This window comes from Oryctolagus cuniculus, chromosome 6 (genome assembly GCF_051225735.1).
Source record: "Oryctolagus cuniculus isolate XC-2025 breed Fujian yellow rabbit chromosome 6, ASM5122573v1, whole genome shotgun sequence".
NCBI classification, from domain to species: Eukaryota; Metazoa; Chordata; class Mammalia; order Lagomorpha; family Leporidae; genus Oryctolagus; species Oryctolagus cuniculus.
In genome coordinates, this window is record NC_142872.1 from 82,539,232 (window position 1) to 82,549,979 (window position 10,748).

The window sequence follows — 10,748 nt, forward strand, 5'->3', positions numbered from 1 at the left end:
GGTTTCTTTGGGCATTAGTTTTGCTTGGTTGCTAAGCTTCTTTCTTGATTCAGTGGTATGTAGATTTCCATGTGCCTTGTCTCAGTGACACAGAAGCTACTGATGACCAGTCCTTTCATACTCTCTTCATTCTTCTACAAGGAATCGGGCTCAAAGATCTAGAGCTGACTATCCTGAACTGTATCTAGAGAATAGGAAAATCTTTCATATACAGAATTTCCTTATAGGCTATAGCTACTTCTTTGTACAGTCACACCCAGACTTATTTAGTTTTTAAATGATTAGGAGCCATGGTTGAAAGTGCTGGTAACCTCTACCATCCCAACACAACTCTATGTTAAGATTGTCATGTCTTATTTGTTCCACAAATTTGTATGTGGGTTGAAAACGAAGACATTCTTCCCATATAAAATAAGGATCTTGGAAAATTATCTTACATGTCATTGTTAAAGAAAAATATCCCGAGGCTGGCACTGTGGCATAGTGGGGAAAGCTACTGCCTGCAGTGTTGGCATCCCATATAGGTGCCAGTTTGAGTCCCGGCTGCTCCACTTCTGATCCAGCTCTCTGCTGTGGCCTGGGAAAGCAGTGGAGGATGGGCCAGGTTCTTGGGCCCCTGTTCCCATGTGGGAGACCTGGAGGAAACTCCTGGCTCCTGGCTTTGGATCAGCACAACTCTGGCTGTTGCAGTCTTCTGGGGAGTGAATCAGTGAATCTCTCTCTCCACTCCCCCCCCCCCCCGTCTCTCTGCAATTCTGCCTTTCAAATAAAATAAATAATTTTTTTTAAAGAAGAAAAATTCCCATGATACTTGTTAATGCTCTGTAAGAAAGACTTACTTAGGACCACTGCAATCCAATATAGGGTCTCTTGCAATGTAGATTTTGCTGTGGGAAAGACAGATTGGGCTCAACTCTGAATGCAGCATGGGTAAGTGGGAATTTGTAGCTAAGGTATCAGGTGGGAGTAAGTGACAAACAGGCAACATCAAGAGTAATGGAAACTTTAGCTAAACTGACCTAACAGGATTCTTGCTGAGGATGGACCAAGGCAATCAAGCATCCCTTGGGGGATGATGGAAGATGAGGAAACTGATCAGGTATCAAGGGTCATCAGATAGTGGGGAAATGGGTTAAATGGGCCACTATTGTTCAAATGAAAATAGGTTGTTTTTTCTCTCCTTAAGCAGGAGGAGAAACTGACAAGATTCTTCATTTGATCCAACTTTAGTGAGGCTCCAGAACTTTCTCCAAGGTCTAGCTGTGCACTTCCTTATAAAGTTTTCTTTTAGCAAAGAACCCTGCTAAGTCACATCAGCAACCTCACACTAAATATGGGATCACTCTCCATATCTCATTGGATTTTTTGTCCTCCACCATTCCCAGGTAATGTTTGGTTGCCTTAAGCTGTCTTTGGCAATAATCCTGTTAGGTCAGTTGAGATAAAGCCTCCCTTAGTCCAATGTTTCCTCTTGGGAATTTTCCATCAACCAACACCCCCTACCTCTGTCCTGCTCCATAGCTACAAATTCCTGTGTCCTCTTGATGATTTGTAACTGAACCCAGTTCAACACTCTTGTTCCCTAAAGCAGTAGTCTTGAGTAAAATGTGGTTTGACTGCGCTATCTACAGGTCAGCTCTGTTCTTTTCTTTGACATTATCATAGAATAAACACAGACTATCTTTATAGGGGTGTCTGGTTAGTTCAGGAAGCCATGACAAAGTATCATAGACACAGCAAACATTTGTTTCTCACAGTTGGGGAGGCTGGACATCTGAGGTCAGTGGCTTGGCATGGCTGGGTTCTGATATAGACACTTCTCTGGTTTGCAGACTGCTGACTTCCTGTTTTATCCTCATGTGTCAGAAAGGGAGTGAATTGACTTTCTAGACTCTTTTTATAAGGGCACTAATACTGTTTGTGAAGGCTTTACCTTATATCCTGGTCACCTCCCAAAGGGCGTACCTCCAAATAATATCACATGGCAGGTTAGAAATCAACACAGAAATTCTGAAAGAACACAAGCATTCAGTCCCTATCAGGGATGAAAAGCAAACTATCCTGGCAAAAATTGCTCCAACTAAATTTATTGGTGGAAATTTTACTCTTTCCAGTCTAGTTTTGAGCCCATTCTCCATACTACTTGATTTCATTGTCCCTGTAGGTATTGAAATACCTGTTCCTAAAATAAAAAAGCTTATTGAGTAACTTAGTGTTATTACAGGATGATGGTGGTATCATGCCTCTAAAGAGGAAGAAAAATTTATTATTTTCTTATTAAAATGAGATATTAAAATTTATGTGTAATTTTTCTTCTATATTAAATGGAAATATTACTGTGCTCTTTGAGTACAATTGCACTTCTGAGTTACAAATAGGCAGATTTATATTTAGAAGTTTCCCACCTGTGTTTATTTTCTGTTCCTATGTAAAGAATTTTTAAAATTGTCAAACCACATGGCATAGACACAATGCTATACAGAGAGCAGCTGAGTAATTATCAAAGAACAATTGTTCCTCTCACGTGGACTGTCGTTCTGGATTTGAGAAAAGAATGAAACTTCAGTGAGAGACCAATCTAAAAATAACCACAAATAGCAAATGCTGAACATGTATCCTTAATTGTTTGCATAGGTAATCACCAGAACTAAAGGAAATTTCATAAGTAAAACTCTTCTTCTCATTAAGATTTCAGATTATGTTAGAAAATAATCTCTGGTTTACTTAAAATATGAGTGAGGTTTTTCACAAACTCTATGTACAGCATCACCAGCTTCCTCTAGTCCCTTGTTACAAGCAAAGTCAAAAGAATATTTAAGAATTGTATTTGAATATTAACAAAATGACAGTTTTCATCTCATGAAATTTCAAGTTCATTCTCTCTGGATTTTTTATATAAGTTTATGTGTTCTTAACTAAGATAAAGATGGACTGAATCTTGAGAGCTAAAGGAAAGGTAGAGTTTAACCCCATCTTTTCAGTTTAAAGAATACAAATTCAAGGTTAGTGGCTCATTTGAAGTATTCCAAGTAGACCAGTAGACTCATATCCAAAAAGCAGGCACTGATCCTAAATACCTCCCACTGTATATGCACTACAAGAATGAGGGAGAGAGAATTTATGATGCACATTACCTTTCTAGCTTTATTGACTTTACCTTCAATCCTCTGTTGTTTGATAACTTGTATTCAGTTCTCTAGGTTTTGCTGGTATTATGCCTAAATAGCACAATAAAAATTGTGTTGTTTTGTTAACAAAAATAATTAGTTCATTTTATTCATTTTTCACTTTTTAAAACTTTTTAAATTCACTTTTATTTTTTGGAAATTGCACTTAAGTTCTACAAATTTCATGTATCTCATGTATACAGATTCAGGACATGGTGATGCTTTTTATCCTACCCTCCCTACTGCCTGTGCTCCCACTCTCCTCTTCCCTCTCCTATATTCTTACTTTTTACAAAAATCCATTTTCAGCTAACTTTATAATCAGAAGATTAACCCTACACTAAGTAAAGAGTTCAGCAAATAGTATGAAAAAATAAAAAAAAAAAAACACTGTTCCTCAACAGTTGAGACAAGAGCTGTTAAAAATCATTGCATCTCATGATGTCAATTTTACTCCTATAGATTAGTTTTTAGGTACTCTATTAGTTACTGCTAATAGATCAGGGAGAACATATGGTATTTATCTTTTTGTGACTGGCTTATTTCACTGAGTATAATGATTTCCAGTTGCATCCATTTTGTTGCAAAGTACAGGATTTCATTTTTCTTTTACCACTGTGTAGTATTCCATAGTGTGTATATACCATATTTTCTTTACCCAGTCTTCAGTTGATGGACATCTGGGTTGATTCCATATCTTAGCTACTGTGGATTGAGCTGTAATAAACATGGGAGATACAGATCATTCATATGCTGATTTCATTTTGTTCGGTTAATTTCCAGGAGTGAGATGGCTGGGTCATATGGTAAGTCTTTATTCAAATTTCTGAGGTACCTCCATACTGTCTTCCACAGTGGCTGAACCAGTATATATCCCCATCAATAGTGGATTAGGGTACCTTTTCCCCCACATCCTCACTATCATTTGTTGTTTGTTGATTTCTGTATGAAAGCCATTCTAATGGGGATGAGGTGAAGCCTCCTTGTGGTTTTGATTTGCATTTCTCTGATGGTTAGTGATCCTGAATGTTTTACCATGTGTCTGGTGGCCATTTGAATTTCCTTTCTTGAAAAATGCCTGTTCAAGTTCTTTGCCCAGTTCTTAACTGGATTGTTTGTTTTGTTGTTGTTGAATTTCTTAAGCTCTTTATAGATTTTAGATATTAATCCTTTATCAGTAGCATAGTTTGCAAATATTTTCTCCAGTCCTATCAGTTGCCCTCTTCACTTTGCTGAGTGTTTTGCAGTGCAGAAGCTTCTCAGTTTGATGTAATCCCATTTGCCAATTTTGCCTTTGATTGTGCTTCTGTGGTCTTTTCCAAGAAGTCTTCTGCTATGCCAACACCTTTCAGAGTTTCCCCTGATTTTCTCTAGTAATTTGATGATACTGGGTTCTAGATTTCAGTCTTTGGTACATTTTGAGTGGATTTTTGCATTAAGATGTAAGGTAGGGTCTTGTTTCATAGGTCTGCATGCAGAGGTCCAGCTCTGGAGCACTAACCAGAACTCCCTGGCCACACCCAGCTCACACCTCTGGGTATTCACAGAAAAAGTAGACATTTCTCTGAGCCACAGAACCATAGTTCAAAGATAAAAGCCATCAGAGGGGAAAATGAAGAAATATCTCCACAAATGCCTAAAAATAAATGCAGAAATTCAAGAAACATGATTAAGGTAGAAAACAGGATCCCCCACTCCCCGAAAGGAACATGACAACACTTAAATATTAGAATGTGAAGATGGAGAGACTGGTGGAATGCCTGAAATGAAATTCAAAAGATTAATCATAGGATTACTCAGAGCAATGAGAAGCAAATCCACTAATTAAAGAAATTCATACATGACATGAATGAAAATTTTTCCCATGAAATTGAGATTTTTAAAGCTAAATCAAAATGAAATAGTAGAAATGAAAATTTCAATAGATCAAATAAAAAAACATGGTGGAAAGCCTTAACAGCAGACTTTGTGAAGCAAAAGAAATATCAAAGCTAGAAGACAAATCTATGGAAATTCAAGTATAGGAAGAACATAGAACTTCTAATAGACATGACCAGAAAAAAGTTCTTAACCATAACACACTAGAGTCAAACTGTCTTTATTCTTTATAAAAAGACAATTGAACTACCGTTAGATACTGAGACTCTCCTTAAGGAAAACCGCTTTTATAATACGTTTTAGTTTTTCTTAGGTGCTTTTGGAGTCTTATATAAAATGTTTGTCTATGCCAGTGTCTCATCTGCCTTAGAAATAATGATCTTTGTACTTACTACTTATTAAATTCTGTATTTAATGAAGTGTCTTCCCCATATTTTCTAGTAGTTTCATAGTTGCAAATCTTTAACATTTAGAATTGTAATGCATTTTTAGTTGATTTTTACATAATGTGAAATTTAGGTGGCAGATTTTGTTTCAGTCTTTTGTGAATAGATATCCACTTTTGCCTGCATCATTTTTATTGAAGAAATTCTCTTTTCCAGGTAGGTTTTTGGCTCCTTTGTCAAAGAAAAGTTGGCTATAGATGCCTGAATTAAATAATTTCTGTGTTTCTATGCTGTTATATTTATCTTTGTTTCTGTTTTTATGGAGGTACCACGCTGTTTTGGTTACAGAAACTATAGTATGTCTTGAAATCAACTGTTAGGATGCTTCTGGCTTTGTTCTTTTTGTCTTTTTCTTTTTCTTTTTGTCTTTTTCTTTTTCTTTTTGTCTGTTATATAGTTATTTTTTTATTTAATAAATGTGAATTTACAAAGTGCAACTTTTGTATTGTTGTGGCTCCCCACCCCAACCTCCCTCCCTCCCGTGGCCCTCTCCTCTCCCACTCCCTCTCCCATTCTGCCCTTCATCGAGTTTCATTTTCAATTACTTTCATATACTGAAGATCAACTTAGTATATACTAAGCAAGGATTTCAACAGGCTGCACTCACACAACCGCACAAGGCATAGGGTATTGTTCGACTAGTAGTGTTGTTTTTAAGTTTCATAGTAGAACACATTAAGGACAGAGATCCTATGTGGGGAGCATGTACCCAGTGACTCCCGTTGTTGATTTAGCTTTGTTCTTTTTGATCGAAATTGCTTTGAGTACTCAAGGTATTTGATCTTGTCATATGACTCTTAGGACTTTTTTTTTCTTTTCTTTTTTGACAGGCAGAGTTAGACACTGAGAGAGAGAAAGACAGAGAGAAAGGTCTTTCTTTTTCTGTTGGTTCAGCCCCCAAATGGCCGCCACAGCCAGTGCGCCGCAGTGATCCAAAGCCAGGAGCCAGGTGCTTCTCCTGGTCTCCCACGCAGGTGCAGGGCCCAAGGACTTGGGCCATCCTCCACTGCACTTCTGGGCCACAGCAGAGAGCTGGACTGGAAGAGGAGCAGCCAGGACAGAATCCGGCGCCCTGAACGGGATTAGAACCCAGGGTGCCGGTGCCACAGGCGGAAGATTAGCCAAGTGAGCCACGGTGCCAGCCTCTTAGAACTTTTAAAAAATTCTATGTAGAATGCCATTGGTATTTTGGTGGGAATTGTGTTAAAACTGTAAATTATTTTGGGTTATATGGACTTTTTGATAATATTAATTCTCCCAATTCATGAACAAGGGAGGTCTTTCCATTTTTGTGTGTGCCTTGTTTAATTTCTTTCTTGTTTTGTACTTTTAATTCTAGAGGTCTTCCATATCCTTGTTAAATTTATTCTAAAGTATTTTTGTAGCTATTGTGAATGGGATTACATTTGTTATTTCTTTTTCAGCAAGTTCATTATTGGTATATAAAAGTGTTGTTGATTTTTTGGGTTAATTTTGTGTCCTGTGCTTTTACTGAATTTATCATTTCCGATAGTTTCTTAGTGGTGCATTTCAGTTTTTCTCTACACATAATAATACTATTTGCAAACAGGGACAATTTGACTTCATTTTTCCCTATTTGCATGCTTTTTGTTTCACTCTTTTTCCTAATTATGACAGTAGACATGGTCATTTCATTCTAAATCTTTCTGCTTTCTCCTATTTAATCTCATATTGGCAGTAGTTTGTCATATAGATTTTTTTATGATAAATATATATTCCTTCTATATCTTTGTTCAAAGGTTTGTATCATAGCTTTGATAAATTTGTATCATAATCTTTTTTGTATCTATTGAGATGATCGTATGATTTTATCTTTCATTCACTTGATATGATTGTTACGTTTATTGTTTTGTATTTGTTGAAATATTCTTGCATTCTTCAGATAAATTCCAATTAGGGTGAGTGACCTTTTTGATGTATTGTTGGATTTGATTTGCCAGTATTTTGTTGAGAATTTTTGTAGCTATGTTCATTAAGGATTTTGTTCTGTGGTTTTCTTTCTTTGTCACATCTTTATCTGGTTTCCAAATAAGGATAATGCTGACCTCATAGAATGAGTCTGGAAGTGTTCCTTTGCTTTCAATTTCTGGACTAGTTTGAGAAGAATTGGTGTTAGTTCTTTCTTAAAAGTTCTGTAGAATTCAGCAGTGACACAATCTATTTTCCTGTGGGAGATTTTTACTATAGATTCAATTCATCACTCATCTTTTTATCTGTTCAGATTTTCAAGGTTCATTTGATCTATATGGGAATTTATTCATTTCATCTAAGTTTTCCAAGCTTTTGGCATATACTTGTTTGTAATAGTCCTTAAGAATCCCTTGCATTCTTTTTTCATCTCTTTAGAGTTTTCTCTCTCTTTTTTCTTAGTCTAGCTAAAGGTTTATCAGTTTTATCTTTTGTAAGATCAAGTTCTTCATTTCATTAATCTTTTGTATTTTTTTCAGTTTTTCTTTATTTCTGCACAAAATTTTATTATTGCTTTCCTTCTACCAATTTTATGTTAGGTTTATTCTTGTCTTGCTAAGTCTCTGAGGCACATTGTTAGGTGGTTTACTTGACATATTTCTGTTTTGATGAAGTTTATTGCTTTTCCCTCTTAACAATGTTTTTCAGTATCCCCTAAGTTTTAGTATATTGTCTTTCATTTTCATTAATATCAGTGAATTTTTAAATTTCCCATTTGATTTTTTCAATGACCCATTGTTCATTCAGAATCATGTATTTGTATAATTTCTAGGATTTCTTTTAATGTTTATTTCTATTTTTATTCCACTGTGATCAGAAAAGACATATGATTTTAATATGTTTGAATTTTTTGAGATTTTTGGCAGCCTAACATACGGTCTTTCCTTGAAAATAATTCATGTGCTGATGAAAATAATGCATACTCTGAAGGTAATGAATAGAATGCTCTCCAAGTGTCTGTTAGGTTCACTTGGTCAATAGTGTCTCTTAATGCCACTATGTCTTTGTTTGCTTTTGTCTGGATGAATGTGGATATTGAAGTCCCCCACTATAACTGTATCGGAGCTTATCTCTTCCTTTTGGTCTGATAATATTTTTCCTATGAAACTGGGTGTTACACTATTTATATGTGTATATATTTATAAACATCATATACTTGGTCATATTGTGGCCATCTTTTTGTCTTTTTGATGTTTTGTCTTAAGGCCTGTTTTGTCTGATGTTAAGTATAGCTACTCTTGCTCACTTTTGGTTTTGATTTGTATGGAATATCTTTTTTTAACATTTCATTTTAAGTTTACATATGCCTTTAGTGATGAAATGAGTTTTTTGTAAGCAGCGTATCATTGAGCCTTATTTTTTACACTTTCACCCAGTCTATATCTATTAGTTGGTAAATTTAGTCCATTTATATTCAAAGTCATTAATTGTAAGTAATAATCTTGAGTAGACCCAATTACTTGTGGATCCAAATATTCATAGCTCCTGAGAGGTATATGATGGTAACTGGTATCAGTGAATATGTTTGAAGTCCAGTTTGTTTCAATTTGAGTCGTGTTGAGTTTTCATGTACCATTTCCCAAACTCTATGATTTTGTCAGAGGTTATCACAGAAGAGCTTAAAATCCTCTCCCCCAAGATCCTGTAAACTAAGCTACGCATTTTGATGGCTTGTGCACTGAGGTTGCTCATCTGTAGAGTCATCTTAGGAGTCTTGTCTAGTATTCTCAAAATGGCGGTCAGTCCAAACAACAGATGCGTCTACTTTCCTTGCTTTGTAAGAACTGGCTTTATTTGGCTGTACTATTCATTAACGTGAATTTCTTTTTTTTTTAAAGATTTATTTTTATTTATTTGAAAGACAGAGAGAGGTGGAGACAGAGAGAGAGGTCTTCCATCTGCTGCTTCACTCCCCAGATGGCCACAACGGCCGGAACTGAGCAATTCCGAAGCCAGGAGCCAGGAGCTTCTTCCAGGTCTCCCACATGGGTGCAGGGGCCCAAGGACTTGGACCGTCTTTTACTGCTTTCCCAGGCCACAGCAGAGAGCTGGATCGGAAGTGGAGCAGCCTGGACTAGAACTAGTGCCCATATGGGATGTCGACGTTTCAGGCAAGCCTTTAACCCACTGCGCCACAGCGCCAGCCCCATTAGCCTGAATTTCTTATGTTCTGGTTGTACTCTTCTTATCTTATGATGGAATTATATTTTGTTTGGATTTTGAGCTATTTGTAAGTTTGGAATGGTCATTCAATACATCAGCCCACAATTATATTTTGTTTAATATAGACTACAGAAATAATTCAGCTGTATCTTAAATAGTTTTGCAGAATGGAGAAAGTAGAAAGATTACAGCTATTAATAAAATACATTATCTCATCTCTGTTAACTGTTCTCATTTTTGGGGTGGTTCCTCTACATTTCTAATGAACAGCAATTGGAAGGAAATCATAAACTATCTAAATAATTAGAGAAAATAAGAGTTTATTTCCAGTTTTCTCTTTAGCAGTGTGCTAAAAAGAACACAATGGAAAAACATGTGCTGCTGCTTCATTTGTAAAATAAATAGAAATTCATTTTCATTCATTCTTCAAAAACATCTGAATCCTCAACCCAAATGAAATGACTCTTTTTCTCAGTAAAAATTAAGTATAATTTCTTTACTGATTAAAATTATAATTTCATTTAATGGTGAACATATATTTACCAACATAAAAAGTTAGAAAATATAACATGCACATATTAATCACACATTCATTTTCAAAATTAATTTATTTTAGAACAAACAATTGTCCATAATGAGAATTATGCAAATGACACTCAAATAATATAATTCCATGAGATATATCTTCCCAGGAAACTAATAAAATTTGAATAACAATAATAATCTGAGGGAAATGGATTAAAAGTCCATTTGTTAAAGTGATATAGTAATTAGCTAAAATCAATTGACTGAAATTTCCATGTCGTTCTCAATTTGGAAGTTACTGTAGCATAAGTAAATGACCTTGTAACTGAATTGATTCTGGATAATAACAAATGGCCAGCTTTTAATTTGTATTATTTTATTCATAGCTTCAAAATTTTTCAAATGCAAAATGAAAATTACATTTTCCACACAATATAATAGTGTCATTATCACTTCAGGTATTATTTTTTTTTGTCATAGAACCATTCCCTTTATGGCAAGAATTGCTCATTCAACTTAAAGTAAAACTGTGGAGCATATATGAGCTATTCACCAGTGATTGATTATCTTTTTAGAATTT

General features: G+C 35.5%; 1 long non-coding RNA gene across 1 annotated transcript in view; it reads left to right on the forward strand.

The window, feature by feature from the left end:
- LOC149126207 (uncharacterized) overlaps positions 1–9,829 on the forward strand; it is a 29,653-nt gene extending 19,824 nt beyond the window's left edge. The window contains exon 4 of the long non-coding RNA XR_016234921.1: positions 9,319–9,829. This is a non-coding gene — a long non-coding RNA (uncharacterized LOC149126207). The remainder of the gene's footprint in view (positions 1–9,318) is intronic.
- Positions 9,830–10,748: the final 919 nt, after the last annotated feature.